The following is a 17,321-nucleotide window of genomic DNA, read 5'->3' as shown; positions in this document are numbered from 1 at the left end:
AATGTGAGACAATGAGATCGGTAACATGACTGTTTCTTGGAAGAATAACTGGATGTTTGATTTCATTACTGAGAGATGACTGTTTTAATCTTCCGCCAACACAGAGGCACCCTTCAAACATGACAGGATCCAGGGGAAACAGTGGGCTTGACCTTGGAAGATCCTTTTTCTCAGTAAGCAGTTTCACCTCCTGCTGAAAAGCTTCCTTTTGAACCAACTTGATAACTTCGGTTGCAGCTCTCTGACGTTCCTCGACACTAACATGCTCACTATATGATTTTTGTTTAGAGCTCAACCTCTTGATTCTTGCAACCACTTTAAGGAGTTTCATCCATGAAGAACATCGACCTAAACGTGCAAGAATGTCACTGGAGGTTTTTGCTTCTGTCACCAATGTCTGAATTGATTTAACTTCTGGATCGCCAATGAGTAGCTCTGTTGTTGAGATGGTTGTGGGGTAGAATTCTCTTCGCCAGAGAAATTGTGGTCCTGTGAGCCAGTTTGTTGTAGTGATCTGTGAAGCATCAAGACCTCTGGATGCGTGGTCAGCCGGGTTCTCTGATGATTCAATGTAATGCCACTGACTGGGATCTGATTTATCTCTAATGAGTTGGACGCGGTTTGCAACAAATGTATGAAACCTACGGGCCTCGTTGTTGATGTACCCCAGTACAACTTGTGAATCTGTCCAAAAGTATTCTCCATCAATTTTCATGTCCAGTTCACTTTTCAACATTGCACTTAATTTTGTTGAAACTGCAGCAGCTGTAAGCTCCAGTCTTGGAATACTCACAACCTTTGTGGGAGCTACTCTTGCCTTAGCCATTATTAGGCTGCAGTGGACTTCGTTTTCATTCACATACCTGAGGTATGACCATGCACCATACCCCATGGTACTGGCATCCGAAAAGTGATGCAACTCTACTTTGACCAAGTGATGGAAGTCATGTGGGTGGTAACATCTTGGAATTTTAATCTCTTTCAAATTGTGAAGACTATCTGTCCACTCCTCCCACCTTGGCTTTAAATCCTCAGGAAGAGGATCATCCCAACCAATACCTCTATTACATAGTTCTTGGAGGATGCGCTTTCCACTTAGGATAAATGGGGCGATGAACCCGAGTGGGTCATAAACAGAGGCAATGACAGATAGCACACCACGACGTCTTGCAGGTTGGGCCTTTAAACATACATCAAAGCTGAAAGTGTCATTTTTTCTGCACCACTGAATGCCCAACACACACTCTGATGGAGTTGGATCTAATTTTAGAGTATATGCAGTTGTAGCCCTTTCTGATGGGTCAACACAATCAAGGACTTCTTCCTTGTTGGAGTTAAATTTGTGGAGACGTAAGCCTCCTCTCCTACACAGCTCTTGTGCCTCAACAATTAGCCTTTTGGCATCTTCCACTGTCGGAACACTGGCTAACCCATCATCAACATAAAAATTATTTTCAACAAAGTTTGATGCTGATGGCAGGTTGGCTCTCTGTTGCTGTGCCAGGTGTTTCAGACCAAAGTTGGCGCATCCTGGAGATGAAGCAGCACCAAAAAGGTGAACTGCCATTCTGTATTCCTTGGGCTCTCTATCCAAATCTTCTCCCTCCCACCAAAGGAATTTAAGGTAGTTTCGGGACTGAGGGGCAACAAAGAACTGGTGAAACATTCTTTCTATATCACAGATGACAGCAACATTTTCTTTTCTGAACCGACAAAGAACTCCCACCAGAGGGTTGATTAGGTCTGGTCCGGTCAAAAGAGTGTCATTGAGTGAAATGCCATGGAATTTGGCTGAACAGTCAAATACAACTCTCAACTTATCTGGCTTTCTGGGGTGGTAGACGCCATGATGAGGAAGGAACCATTCTGTTTCACCTGAAGGTGTTAGAGGTGCAGGTTCTGCATAACCCTTGCTTATGATCTCTTCCATGAAAGTTTTATATTGGTTATGATATTGTTTATCAGCCTTTAACTTCTTCTTTAGACACTGAAGACGTACTGTTGCTAGTCTCTTGTTGTTTGGTAGAGTGGGTGGACTGTTACCTTTGAAAGGAAGAGGCATCTCAAAATTTCCACTCTCTTTCTGAATTATGTTGTCACCAAGGAACTGTATGAAGTGGATATCCTCTTGGGAAACATTTTTGTCATCATTTCTTTCAATGAAGTCTGCTGCCAAGGTTTTCAGAACGTCAGTGGCTGATGGAGGGGAAATTTCTTTCACTGTAATGCGGTGAACAAAGTTTTGGCTTCCTTGCCTGTCAAGGTGAGGATTGGATGAACCTACAATGCTCCATCCCAGTTCAGATCGCTGAGCAAATGGTTCATTTGTTCCACCGGTAATCACTTCAAGAGGAACAAGTGCTGCTGGGCAGTCATATCCAATTAAGAGTCCCACATCACAATCTTGTAATGGGGGAAACTTATCTGCCAGATGTTTAAGGTGAGGCCACAGCAATGCTGTTTTCTTTGTCGGGATGTAAGACTTGTCCACAGGGATAAAGTCACGAGTATAAGCCTGCTGTAGGTTAATGTAGTTGTCAGAGTTGAGTCCTCTAACTTGTAGTCCACGAACATTTTTACTAGCTATTATTGTGTCGATAGCTGTCATGGTGCTAAGTTTCAGTTTTACCGACTGTCCATTTACATTCAGTCTGTCAACTAGGTCATCTAATATGAATGTTGAGTCACTCTGTGTGTCGAGTATTGCATATGTAAGTACTTCTTGTTGTGGATCTTGTACGGTAGAAACAAAGACTGGGACAATGTTTGAGGTTGCAGAAGCAGATTGTGTTGACGTGTGAGACACCGCCTTGTGTGTTTCCTGATTTGCATTCTGTTCTGTGGACGTGGAGTCATTTTTGGTTGTTTCTACAGGAACTTGTCTCCTGTCTTCATGCAAACAGGTGGGGTGGCGACGACTGCATGTAGAGCAGGTGTGTCTTCTTTTACAGTCTTTACTGGAATGTCCTCTTTTCAGGCACCCATAGCACAGGTGATTGTTACGGATAAATGCCCTTTTTTCATCCATGGCCATTGTAGAAAAGGTTGGACATTTTGCAATGCCATGTGACATATCTTTACACACACAACAGGGTAGTTTTGGTTTGCTGTTGAACATTTCCTTTTCTTGTGTTGTGGAGTTCCCTTTTTGCACCTTTATGTTAAAGGCTCTTGCTCTCTTTATTAGCCTTTCATCTGGGGGCTTTGAATTTATCAAGAGTGGTGAGACAACAGGGTTGCAAGCTATACGAGCCTCTTTGTTGAGAAACTCAGTAAAGCATGTGAAGTCAGGATAATTTCCAGAAATGTCGAGTTCTTCCACAATGATACGGCTCCATTTACATACAATCCACTCTGGTAACCGTTTGAGTAACTTTTGGTTTTCTTCACAGTCATTTAGGATGTCTAATCCTTTTACAAATGGGATTGCTTCAGCACGTCCTTGAAGAAAATCTGCAAATTCTCTCAGTGCGAGAGGGTCATTTGCGTTTACTTTGGGCCATCTTGTGAGTTTATCTCTAAAGGCTTTCTGAATGGTAAACGGATTTCCATACCGTTCTTGTAAAACTCTCCATGCCCCTTTGTAGGCATTTTCAGAGTCTCTGTAGAAGAAGCCTTCAACAGCTTTGAGTGCTTCTCCTCCGAGATAATTTTTTAGATAAAACATTTTTTTCATTTGCTGGGAGAGGTTTTTTATCAATGAGTGTCATGAAAGACATTTTCCAGTCTAAAAACTTTATGGGATCCCCGCTGAAAACACTTGGTTCTGGGACTGGCAAGCGGTTCATGTTCAAAGAGCTGGCAATTGCTTGTGCAAGATTGTCAGGCTCTTGAGTCGTGAATGTCTGTTTTGGACAAGGTTGGAACGATGCAACGCCTGGATTTAGTCTGAATCTTGATTTATTACTTGGCAATGAAGGACTGACATCAATTTCCTCTAATCTCTCATTGTAGTCAAAGTTTTCTTATGCTCTTACACGAGCTGTTGCCACATCGACTTCCTTTTCTGCTTGTAGCTGCAGAAGTTTTGTGTTCTCTCTCTCTAGTTGAAGGTTCATTTCAGCCTCCCTTTGTTTCATTTCGGAAAGCATGTTTGCATGTTTGATTTTCCATTCATTTTCTAATTTATGAACCTGTGCTTGCTGTTCTTGAATTTCTTTAATGGCTTTGGATTGAGCTTGTTTGGCTGCCAGCTCTGCCTCTGCATCTACACGTTTACTACTAATACTGGTTGAGTTGGAATGGTCACTGGATTTCTGGGACAGCTCTGACACAACAGTTTCTGTGTTTGTGGAACCAAAAACAGATCTATAATCTTTCTTGTTTAATGCAGTTCTCACTCGTTCTTTTTCCAGTTGATCATTGAAATCGTCATCAATGGTTTCCAGGCGCTTACTTATAAGTTCACAGATTTCTGCAGTGAGTGTTACGCAAGCATCCATCTTTTTAACAATATCTGCTGTTGTAGCACTGTTCCGTAGAATTGGCTCAGTGAGTGCTTAATAACTCATACTGTGTCTGAATATCCTTTTGGAACTTGTCAAGATCATCCTTTGAGCAAAGGTTTTTTAGTTTTGATCTTGTTTCTCTTGCAGCTTTTTTCCATGAATCATAAGTTTGGTTGAACTTCTTCGTATGTTTTTTGATGTTCATGTTTTGCATTTCTTGACCCTTTTGTGTCAAAGTTCTTTCCCGAGAGCTGGATCTTAGTGGCGTTTCTTCAGATCTGTCTGTTTTTTCTCCTGAATGTGACATTTTGTTTGGTTAACACTGTTTCGATTCGAGAACGGCCTACTGTTGTCTTAAGTCTGAATTCAACCTCTTTGTTCTGATTAACCCTTTACAAAATTGTTGTTTACATCAGACCTTTCCACATTATGGACAACATAGGAGCTATTATATGAAACAGTGATAATGAAAATGTTAAAACGTTAAGGTTACTGGATGCAATTATAAAATCACTCTATTATCCAGCCCTTTCAATAAGCAGACATATCACGCTCATTAATGGATCTATGAACAAGTACTAGACAGTTTCATTTGGATAGGAAAATAATTTTTAGAACTTTGAATACTTAAATATGTATTTTCTTAAGGAAGACAGTGTAGATTCACTTGTACGTTTAGCTCTCTTTAAGAGTTTCCAGTTTGTTCGTTAGACGAAATCCCTGCAGATGAAGCTCTACCTTCCATTTGTGGCCAGCTGCACTTGAAAGTTATGGAGACTGAAGACCACAGGATGGGCTGATGTCTCCTGGTGATGGGCTGGTCAGCTTTGGCTTCTCATAGTGTTGGCAGGTGTAGCAGTGAGTTTTCACTATAGCGGCCCCTCTTTGGTCATAAACGACGAGTCGCTTCGAGCTTCAACAGGTGCGTACTTTATTGGTCCTTGTCACAACCATCCAAAGCACCACGTGTACTTATGCACCGTGAAAACTAAAGAAAAATACAATAAAGAAATTAAAGTTTCACTTATAACAAATTTCACAAAATTAGCTTCACAAAATTAGCACAACAGGCACCAACACGTTGTGCACCACCAATTAAGGACCTTCGAAACATATTTTCATAAATTAAAATAAACAATTTCACATTTACTTAAAGAAATACAAAAACCGAAAAAACAGCATCAATATTTGTACCTCATTCCGCTTCCAAAGGGGGTACTAACTCAAAATACTTGACTCCATGCCAGCGTACCGTCCATGTGCGTGTGTAGCGAACAAGAGAAAGGAAGGAAAATTACGTGCTTCACTGAACAAGGAAGTGCGCATGTCACAAAAGAAAAGCGACCACAGGGAGGCGCTGTGGTGCCACAAAAGGGAGCAGATTAACTATAATGCACATATAGAAAAGAATATTTTCTGTCATTTACAGATAGGAAAAAAGTGAGATGACACACAACGCATGCAGACTTATTTCTGGCGATGCCAGTGGCAGTCATATCACGCTAAGTCGTGCTCAAAGTAGTCAGCAAAATCAAAGATAGGACAAAAGTGAGATTTGACACAACGCACGCGAAAAAATGTGTTTTGAAAACGCAAAAAACGTTTTAGAAAGCAAAAAAAATTTTTTAAAGCAAAAAAAATATATCAAATCAGAATAATAAATTATTGAAAAGCAAATATTTTACATTTTCACCTGCAACTTAGAAAGTTTTGTGTTCAATTTAGAAAGTTTTGTGTGCAACGTGGTGGCAGAAATATCAGTCCATATAAACTCTGTGATTTAACAGACAATAGGAACCCAATAGAGGCGCAGATTTGTTTCCAAGCACTGAGCCCCTATCACCACTGCCCCCACGTTAAAGTTGCGCACCGGACAATTGTCTGTATTACCTGTGCCTAAATTTGAGAAGCACTGGTTTAGGGTGAAATCTGTTTGTTTATTGGTGTGGAGATTTTCTGCTAATGAACAAGTGAAGCTAGTTTTGGTTAGAAGTTCTCCAATGTTGGATAAAGGAGTTCCTACTGTTCATATCAGCAGCTTTCTGGGTCTAATATTCTGGGTTTATTCATGCTATAGAGGTTTGTGGAATGTTTGTCAAATGCAGATCCAACAGGATGAGTTACTATTATTAAATTACTGCCTCATGAATATTATTGTTTTGGGTTTGCTTCTTGAATTTGGTTTATTATTATTGTATTATTTGTTGTAGAACCTCACACACACACACACACACATACATATGCTAACAGGCATGGATGTATCTTCTACTGTAAATCCAACTCTCCATTCAAGAAGGAAAAGGTCAAAGGTCATCAGTTGGTCATCATACACACACTTGACCAGTGTTCTCTGTGACCATCAACATCCAGAACCCATATTAGAGACAGAAGTCCTGAATCCATTCTGCTCCTCTAAAGGACTTGGTTTATTTCTGGATATTCAGATAAATTATGATTTAGAATTAGCACCGAAGAATTAAGAATTATTAAGAATTAACACCGTCTACACGGTACAGAAGACTAAGGCCTCTATCATTCAGAGGGACTCTAGGGTCTGCTTGAGGGGATTTTGGAATCAGCTTGATAATTAATTTATATCAACTTGATGGTAGAAAGCCATTCTTAAAACAGAATCTAAAGAGACATTTAGAACACTTAAGAACCTGGTTTGATGGTTCATCCACACCAGCAGCTTTAGAAAGTTTAGTCTTCTCAACTACTTTTAGAACTTCCTCAATGTAGTATCCTCATTTAGTTGATCAAAGCAGTTCAGAGAAAGTTTTCTACGACTGTCTGTTTTTAGATTTGCACATATTCAGAAGAAACTGGTCATCAACAGGTGAGAACAACTATTCCAGACAAACAAGTTCTTAGAATCTGACTCCCACTTGTTGAACAGCTGCTCTGTTAGACAGATTCTCCAGAGTCTGTTAGAATCTCATGTGGAATTTACCTTCTACTTTTAGGTCCAAGTTGATGGATTTCCCTCCAAAATAGCTGTGAATGATTCTTTTACAAATGCAGAAGAGCTTTACCCCTCCTGAAACATCTTTTCTATCATCTGAACTTACTGAACACAGTAAGAAGCTCTCTTTTCAGGACTTTTCTTTGCATTTTAATACTTTTTCTCTGCTAAACATCATTTTTATTTAATTATTTATTGGTATTTATTAAGCCCTGAATGATCAGGGAGTTTACTTCCTTCATCAATGAGGTTCATCTCAACATTTGGTCCCAGTCTAAATAGAGTCAAATTTACTCTCCTAACTGAGTTAAAGCTACAGAGTAAAATTTACTCAATCCAGTGCAAATTTTTTACTCACATGGATTAAATATTACTCTGCCAGGAGATAAAAAAACTACAGTGATCCCTCTCTATTACACGGTTTACTTTTCACGGTTTCGCTACTTCACGGATTTGCATCGTGCATTGTGTTCTGCATTCTGATTGGCTAAAAAGTCGCTCCGCTTCATCTCTACCTGTGCGTCAATAACGTTGCAGTTTAATATGTACACGTACGTAAAACAGCTTGCCAAATTTACATTACGTACGTGAAAATTCTCTTGCAATATCGAGTTTCTCTAAAACCCATAGAAAAAACAGCGACAACAACTGCCTATCACTATGTTCTTCTCCCGAACAAACACACCTGCACCGCGGGCTTCAGAAGAAGAAAACACTGCAGAGAGGAGTCAGGATGCAGCGGCTCAGTCTGTAGAGCAGTGAATTACACCTGAGTCACTATTTGTCCAACTGTACTTTGTATTTTTTTCATAATCATTTTAAAGTTTCTCCCGTTTAATCCAATTACTCGGGTCGCGGTGGGCGGGGCTAATCTCCGCGATTTGAAGCCTTCTTTACAATGCCTTCAATGCCTTCACATTGATGATTAAAATTATTATTTGACAGTACAGTACAGAAGTTATTTGTTAAAAAAAACACTTCTAAAGTACTTTTATACTTGTGAAACAAATGCATGAGCCTGTAAAATGGTTTGTTCTTTCTTTTCAATGTATAATAGAATATTTAATTGTATAATAATAGTAAAAATAAATAAAGGTTTCTACTTCACGGATTTTGCCTATCACGAGTTCTTTATGGAACGTAACCCCCGCGAAAAACAAGGGTTTACTGTACTCGGTGATTTCACTCTAGCTGGAGTATGATTTATTCTCTCTGGAGCAATATTTTATTCCACATGTGTGTGGTGTTTTTACTCTAACACAGGTGTGTCCAAAGTTTTTTTGGTGAGGGCCAAATACGGAAAAATGAGCAAAGGTCCGGGCCGCACACAAGAGGTGACATATCGATACATGATTACTGTGTATTTCTAACTTACCTATAATGTGAAGAACATTGCTCTCAGTGGGAGCAGTAATGCTGATCTGTACCACATTAAACAAATGAAACATTCACTCAGACAATGAAACCTCATTCCAACCAGCAGTTCAGAACGGGTTTATTGAGCAGCTGAAGCAGCAGATCTTTACATACGTAGCCGTTAGTGTGGTTGACTGGCAGAGGGCATGATTTTGTAGATTATAAAGAGTCGACTGTTTTCTCAGAAAAGTAGACCAAAAAACAGGGCTTATGGGTGACCAACAAGGACAATTTTAACATTAAACAACCAATTTAAAAAAGCTTCATTCTATAATTTAAAAAGCTTCATTTTACAATTTAAAAAGCTTCATTCTACAATTTAAAAAGCTTCATTTTACAATTACACTCTGTGACAAAATATGCAGCCATGAACAAAACAAAAAATCCAAAAACAAAACAAGTTCTTTTTTACATAGAGAAAATACTTTGCTATTTCTTAAAATGCTCCGTCCTCCGAACACACAATATATCTACCCCCCACACCTCTGCTCCATGTTCCACCTGCAGGCGCTCCTCCCCCTCTCTCTTGTGGCACGCAGGGCGCTCAGCACACACCCTCTCCGCGACACACCTTTCTGTGACCAACTCCATCTAGTGTTAAAACTGAGAAGTGCAACAGAGTTGCACGCCATGTGCGGGCCATATTCAATTGTATTTTCAAAATTTGCTGCGGGCCAATAAAAACAGACCCGCAGGCCGCAGTTTGGACACCCCTGCTCTAACAGATAAAATTTCTCTCATTATAGATCACTTTTTACATTTATAATGTGTCAAATTTTGCTCATAGTGGAAAATAATTTTATTCTGGACTTTAGTCAGTTTTACTTCTTGTTGGAATAAAAATTAGAATGCACTTTTACTTAGTAGTCACTATGCAACAGTATAAAAATTATACGTTTAGAGTTTGGTAAAACAATACATAAAAAAATAAAAAATGTTTTAACAGACCCTTGGGGGCTTCGTAGACCAGTGTTTTTCAACCTTTTTTGAGCCGCGGCACATTTAAACCTTGACAAAAATCCCGCGGCACACCAGCATTCAAAAAAATAAAACGGGAGAAACTCAGTCTGTTGAGCTACAGTTCCTCCACAATCTCACATTCTTTTTTTTATATATATATAATTGTGGCAGAAAAAGCTGGAAGCTGCAGCTGTTTTTTGCTCTAAAAGATGTAATAAAAGTTAAGTTAAAAGATTAAAAAACTGTTTGATTTGTGTTCGTTGTGGTTTCAAGACGTTAAGAGGAGAGACGAGTTGTGAGCCGAGATCCACGCTGTTATTTTTAACCCAATGCATCATGGGAGATGTAGTTCAATAATCCGCCGAATGCAGAAAGACCAGCGTCTCTGAGCTTTATTGTTTTGTTCACTTGTTTCACGGTCTGGCACCAGATTCTATGGAAAGCTACACCACTAAAGACGAGCTTTAGCTGGTGTTTTAGTTAGAACTGAGAGACTTTATCAGCAGAATGCAGAACAAGGAAGTGAAGACTTTAACCTCTTCTGATTGGTCAGACTGATGACATGTGATTAAGCCTTCAAGAATGATTGATGGAGACAGTTAAAGGGGCGTGACTTTTCCTGAATCGGAGATTAAGCTGCAGCTAAATCGGTACCGTCATTCTTATCAAAATGTCTTTGATACAATCAAATAAACACAAGGAAAAAAGTATTTTATGATCTGTCATATTCATTATTTCTTAGTGTTTTATCAGGGCTTGTTTGGATGAACAAAGAGCTGAAATCCTGGAGATGGTAAATGTTTCAGTTAATGAGGGCAATTTCCCACGGCACACTTGACCATCTCCCACGGCACACTAGTGTGCCGCGGCACACTGGTTGAAAAACACTGTCGTAGACAGAACAGAAACAGAAAGGTCTTCAACAGAAGTCCCATGAGGTCTGTCATTGATGCACAGAACTTGAAAAGCATTGAAATGCTCATTCAGACAGTGTTTGAGTTGCAAAGGGGACCAACAGTAACTGGTTATCTTTCATGACAACATTGTACATTTTGTGAAAAACTGGCATTTCCAAATGAACTTTCAAATAGGGCTGGGCGATATGGCCTAAAAATAATATCTCTGATTTTATTTTTTTTTAATTCGATTTCCGATTTTTCCCCGATTTCCCTCTCCCATCCTACTTAAGGAAAGCAATAAGTACAAACGGCAGACAACTTAAAGCAAATATTGCTTTTATTTAATCAAACCCAACAATAATGTAACCCCCATTTCTGGGATGAATAATTAATAAATAAATAAACACACTCTTGGAATCAAAGTTAAATATAAGATTTTTCTTCTCACTCCCTTTTGGACTTGTGTTTTACTCTGGAAGAAATGTTGCAATCAGAAGTTGTAGATTTTGAACGGCGTCCGCGTGGCGAGCTCACAAAGTTGCGCACTGCTATTCCTCATTCCTTATTATGGCCTGCAGCAGCAGTCACTGACTGCAAGGACCATATTGTTTTCGCAGTTGGAACGAGGACTTCACCGCTTTTCAGCGAGAATGTGACCCCCGCCGCATGCTCGAAAAGTCACCAAAACGTGCACACACCTGGGATAAATTGCAAATGAATTTTCCACAAAGTCAACGTCACCCCCCCGAAGACGATGACATCTCGGCCAGCAATCCCGTCAAAAAAATGAATGGGCCTAAAATCGCGTATGGGGCCCAACAAAATGTACTTCAAAATACAGCCGCGAAACCAAAAAAAAAAAAAAAAGGACAGAGCAGACTTTATCTACTGAGGAGACTGAGGTCTTTTGGGGTGCAGGGATCACTCCTAAAGACTTTTTATGACTCTGTGGTGGCATCAGCCATCTTTTATGGAGCGGTCTGCTGGTGTAGCAGCATCTCGGCTGCAGAAAGGAAGCGGCTGGAGAAGCTGGTGAAAAAGGGTTCCTTCTCTCCTTCCTCATGTCCACTATCATCTCCTTTGTCTTGTCTGTGTTGAGGGTGAGGTTGTTGTCCTCACACCATGTCACCAGACTGGCCACCTCCCTCCTGTAGGCTGCTTCGTCCCCACCAGTGATGCGTCCTATCACAGCGGTGTCATCAGCGAACTTCAGGATGATGTTGTCCTTATGAGAGGCCGCACAGTCGTGGGTGAACAGGGTGTAGAGGATGGAGCTGAGAACACAGCCCTGTGGTGTGCCAGTGTTTGTGATGATGCTGGCTGAAGTCCTGTTTCCTATTCTGACAGACTGAGGCCTGCCAGTCAAAAAGTGCAGGAGCCAGTCACAGATGATGGGGTGTATTCCAAGGGAGAACAGTTTGTGGGCGAGTTTGTGGGGAACAACCGTGTTGAATGCAGAACTGTAGTCAATAAAGAGCATCCTGATGTAGGAGTCTTTATTCTCCAAGTGTGAGAGGGAGGTGTGCAGTGCTGCAGCAATGGCATCCGAGGTGGACCTGTTGGGCCGGTATGTGTACTGCAGGGGGTCTAGTGTGTCTGGGATGTTGCTCTGAATGTGGGTCAGCATCACTAGCCGCATTTACATGGGCAAAATACCTTGATCGGATCAATGGTCGGGTTAAAATTCACCCGTGCACATGGGCACAGAAAACCTTTTTCCAATTAGAACCAACATTCCTATGAGTCACAGTTTCTGTCGGAATAAATCATGTGGGCATGCGCAGTACTGTTGAAAATCCCGGAAGGAAGTGTCCCGTTGTAAAGAACCCTTTGCTGTCACATACATTTATGCAGTAGCTCGGTAATATACGAGACGATCTTCCAAACTTGCTTTTATTAATGTTGTGAATATTATGAAGCGTCTATTCGCTCATCGTTTTATATTTAATCCGTGTGGTCAGTGCTTTTTTGTGCAAAAACGGAGCTTGAAACCAGGGTTAGGAGAGGCTATAAACACGGGCTAACATTAACTTGGCTGCACGTAAATGTTTGGGAATAACAGCCTTTATTTTGTTGGGACACAACTGGAAACACAAATCCACGTGATCATTTGGACAATTTCTAAGGACTGAGCGTCATTTCTGCTTTGAAGCTCACACATCGACCCAAATGTGTGAGCTGACGGGCCGAGATCTGCTCGGTTCTCGTGAGTCCTGCAGCCGCTAACCCAGAGCAGCGGGTCGGCTCACACATAACAACACAACAAAATGCACACGTAACAAAGCACCCCCCCAAACACATTAATAAATCCTGCTGCTTTGCTCAGAGAGGTTCACTCGGTCTATTGGCACCGGAGCCCGAACGCAGAGCTCGGGTGCCGGGTCCAGATCTCAGTGGGCACGAAGCGCTCCTCCCCGGCAGCCCCTTCCTGAGGGGTGAAAGAGAGGCAGAGAGGCAGCGGGGCTAGAGCGGAGCGGCGCTTTTCAGGGGGCCGCAGCAGAACAGCTGATTGGTCCCGTATGCGCTCATATATAATCTTTCTCCCAGCGAAACACCGTCTATGAATGATGTAAACCAGAGCAGAAGTGACACACGATCGGAATGACCGTTTACATGAACCACGATCGGGTGAAGAATTGGTATAACCCACCTATCTGGATTGGAAAGAGAGTTTGATCCGAAAGAGTCTGATCGGGGCAGACTATTCAGAACGGCGCATTTACATGACACATTTTCTTTCCGATCAGGCGTTCTTTCCGATTACTTTTGCCCATGTAAACGCGGCTACTCTCTCAAAGCACTTCATAATGATCGGAGTGAGTGCTACTGGTCTGTGCGTCATTCAGGCAGGTGGGAGGGCTCTTCTTGGGGAGGGGAACAATGGTTGTGGTCTTGAAGCAGGAGGGGACGACTCTTTGGCTGAGGGACAGGTTGAATATGGAGGTGAGAATGTCTGTCAGCTCGCTAGCACATGCTCTGAGAGCTCGTCCAGGAATGTTGTCCGGACCGGTCGCCTTGCGGGTGTTGATCCTCCTCAGAGCTTTGTTTACCTGGGCTGTTGAGACGACTGGTGGGGGTGAGGGGGGTGTAATGGTCCAAGAGTATAACGGTCCCTCCGTGTGGGGGGTGAACGTCTCAAAGCGGGTGTAGAAGGCATTGAGTTCGTCGGGCAGGCTGTCTGCAGCACTGATGGTGATGGTGCTGCTTCTGTAGTCCGTGATGTGCTGTAGGCCCCTCCACATGCGGCCAGAGTCAGCAGTAGAATAGAAGCCATCCAGCTTCTCTCTGTACTGCCTCTTTGCTGCTGTGATGGCCTTCCTCAGGCGGTACTTCGCAGCTTTGTACTCGGACTCATTACCAGATGTAAATGCAGTGGAGCGAGCACGCAGCATGTGACGTACATGGCTGTTTATCCAGGGCTTCTGGTTAGGAAACTTCCTGACTTGGATGGTGGGCACAATGTTCTCCACACAAGTGCTGATGTATCCAGTCACGTAGTCAGCATAATCCTGTATGCTGACTGAAGAGTCCTCCAGAGTGGCTGCAGCTTTAAACACATCCCAGTCTGTTGTCATGAAACAGTCCTGCAATGTGCTCTCAGTCTCAGGGGTCCAGAGCTGAACCTGTTTGGTGACCGGATTAGATTGTTTGAGTCTTTGTCTGTAGGCTGGGTACAGAAACAAAGAGATGTGGCCAGAGTGTCCAGAGTGGGGGTGGGGGGCGGCCATTATGTTGGTGTAAACATGATCCGAGATGTTCTTGTCACAAGTGGGAATGTTTACATGCTGGTAATATCTGGGAAATACGGTCCGAAGATTGCACTGATTGAAGTCGCCCGCAGCAATAAAAACATCATCAGGGTGAGCCGTCTCTAGAGCGCTGATGACGTCATGGAGCTCGCAGAGAGCCGCTGCAGAGTTGGCTCGCGGGGGAATGTAAACAGCAGCTTAAAACTCCCTTGGCAGGTAGTAGGGACGGCACTTTAGCAACAAAAACTCCACATCAGGCGAACAGTGCTGGTGAACAGTCCGTACGTCCCCATACCACGTGTTGTTGATAAACACACACACGCCGCCCCCCTTCGTTTTACCGGAGGCTGCTGTCCGGTCTCCCCGATGAATGGAGTGCGTCTGTAGCTGCAGAGCGAAATCTGGGATGTTTTCTGAGAGCCACGTTTCGGTGAAAATCAGAGCGCAGCACTCTCTCATTTCCCGCTGTGTCGTCGTCCTGGCTCTTAGTTCGTCCAGTTTGTTGTCCAGAGACCGCACGTTGGCTAGCAGGAGGCTGGGTAGCGGTGGTCGAGTTGCACGGGCTTTTAGCCGAGCGTAGAGCCCCCCCCTCTTCCCTCTCTTGCGGCGCCGTCTCTGAAGCACTCTCCCCGGTCAGCTGGTTCGCAGGAGGCCGGCGCTCCAGGGGCATCCCGATGGCTGTGGCGGCGGTGGTCATTAGGGCGCACAATAAAGTGCAGGTCCGGAGGTATAAATCCGTTAAATCCAATATGATGCAAGTCTGCAATGTTAAGCAGTGTCTGCCTGTTGTATGCCAGTCCTGCATGGCATCTGTGCAGTGCAGTAAACACAATAAATACGCAAAAAATAAGTAAATGCCGGCATTCTGGAGCAGCGCGAGCAAACACGTCCGCCTCGGGGGGCGCCATGGTTAATGCGCCATGGTTAATCAAAGGTGGGCGGTGAGGGCAGTGAGGGCAGTGAGGGCGGCGGTGGTGCGTAGAGTTGGGCGTGGAAGGCGGGTTGCGTCTGTCATACAACGCCGCTTGCGGCTTTAATTTTGCCTTGTTTTTGTCCTATTTTGTTATTCCACACTTGTTTTCACTCTTCCAAAATAAAAAGGTTACTTACTTACTTAAAATCCCAGCTGTGTTTTAAGTCACACTTTGTAGTCTAGACTAAAGGAGACAAACATTCACCTGAGAGTAGCACCATTTTCTAAAGCACATGTGTCAAACTCAAGGCCCCGGGGCCAAATGTGGCCGGCCGTGTCATTTCATGTGGCCTGTGAAAGCATAAAAGTTTTTAATTTCTAAAAATGTTTCTTTAATTGATTACATATTATTTATGTGTAGCTCCTGTTGTAATTATTCAATGTTTGCAGGTCTCATGTGTGTATGCAGACAAACTGTTGTCATCAAACCATCAGTTGGATGCACGGCTGTGTGCAACCTTTTTTTTGCTAAATGTTACACATATAAAACCTGTTCTTTCTAGTGCAGTTCTATGTTATTTTTCTTTATTAAGTCTGATCCTTCATTAATGGAGTTATGTGGGTTTTAATAAGCAGAGACAATTTAAAAGAATTTATGTAGAATAACAAGAAAACATGTTTTGAGTTTTTTAACATTAAAGAATAGTTACATTTATTTTTCATTACATTTAGTTACATGTAGAAGTTATGTCTGGCCCTTTGAGGACAACCACTATGCTGATGTGGCCCTCGGTGAAAATGAGTTTGACACCCCAGTTCTAAAGGATTAACAATACAGCTCATATGTGGGGTGTAAGGTTTCAAAGTAAGAAACCCCGTTTCCTCAACGGAGTACATGATGAAGCAGCAGGAGTCGCGGTCACCCCCCCCCCCCCCCCCCCCGTGGCCGCCTCCTTTGAAAAAAAAATTCCTACGGCGGCCTCGTCGCAAATGAATATATCGGTACAAGTAATAATTACAACGCAGTATTCTTTATTAAAAAATAACAACAACTAACTGCATGTGTAAGAGGACTGGGCGCGTGCCACGCGAGCGCACGTGAGAGCCGTTTGACTCCAATGGGCTTTAGGCAGCGTGGTGGGGTCTCTTCCTCCAGACCCACACCAGTTCCAAACAACAGATGAGTTTATTCCTTTCTTGGGAACAAACTTCCCACTCTCACCGGTAGCCATGCTGTCGCTAACTGTTTTGTGTGTTGTTTGTTGCGTGTGGCCATGTGAAACTAACGCTAAGGGTTATGCTGGCGAGGCTCACTGGGGGGGTAACTCTCTGGGGTCGCGTTGGCACCCGCCTTCCACCCCGCTTTTTACTTGCATATTAGACACCCTGATTCATCTAGGGCCTTGTGGGAAGGGTCTGGTGGAGGGGGGCACGGTGAAACATCCGTGCTCATCTTTCACTGACCCCCCCACAATTTTAACTCCCACTTTAGACACACACACTGCATGTTAGCAGCACATACACAGCAAATACACACCACTCACAGAGGAATCCCGGAGTGGGGGTTCTGCGGCTTGGCAGCGGTGGGGCCCCCACACTGGAGACCTCCTATTTTTACCTGCAGCACACACACAGCACTGCCACACCTCCATACATGGGTGGGGTCGGGGGGGGGGCGGCCGGTCTTCACCCGCCTGGTCCTCTCAGGGCGGCCGGGCTTGGGGGTATCATGTTGGCTACGGTGATGGTCGGGCGTACAGCGCTGGGGGTCGGTCGGCTGGGGGGGGGTTACTGCGTGGCGGCAGGGGGTGAGGGGGTAACCAGATGATTGTGAGTATGTGTGTGTGAGTGTATGGGTGGGACGGACCTGGGGGCTGGCTCGCTGGGACGACTCTTTGGCTGAGGGACAGGTTGAATATGGAGGTGAGAATGTCTGTCACCCTAGCTGGACGGGTGGGCGGTCCCCGCCTC

At 43.3% G+C, this 17,321-nt stretch overlaps 1 long non-coding RNA gene across 1 annotated transcript in view; it reads left to right on the top strand.

Annotated features, from left to right (window-relative positions):
* The window catches only part of LOC144988172 (uncharacterized), a 75,654-nt gene that overhangs the window by 2,754 nt on the left and 55,579 nt on the right, over nt 1-17,321 (top strand). The window lies entirely within an intron of this gene.

Source organism: Oryzias latipes, chromosome 2 (assembly GCF_053564925.1).
Source record: "Oryzias latipes strain Hd-rR chromosome 2, Olatipes_Hd-rR_3.1".
Lineage (NCBI taxonomy): Eukaryota > Metazoa > Chordata > Actinopteri > Beloniformes > Adrianichthyidae > Oryzias > Oryzias latipes.
The sequence above is the reverse complement of the archived record's forward strand: the minus strand, read 5'-3'. Positions and strand labels throughout refer to the sequence as shown.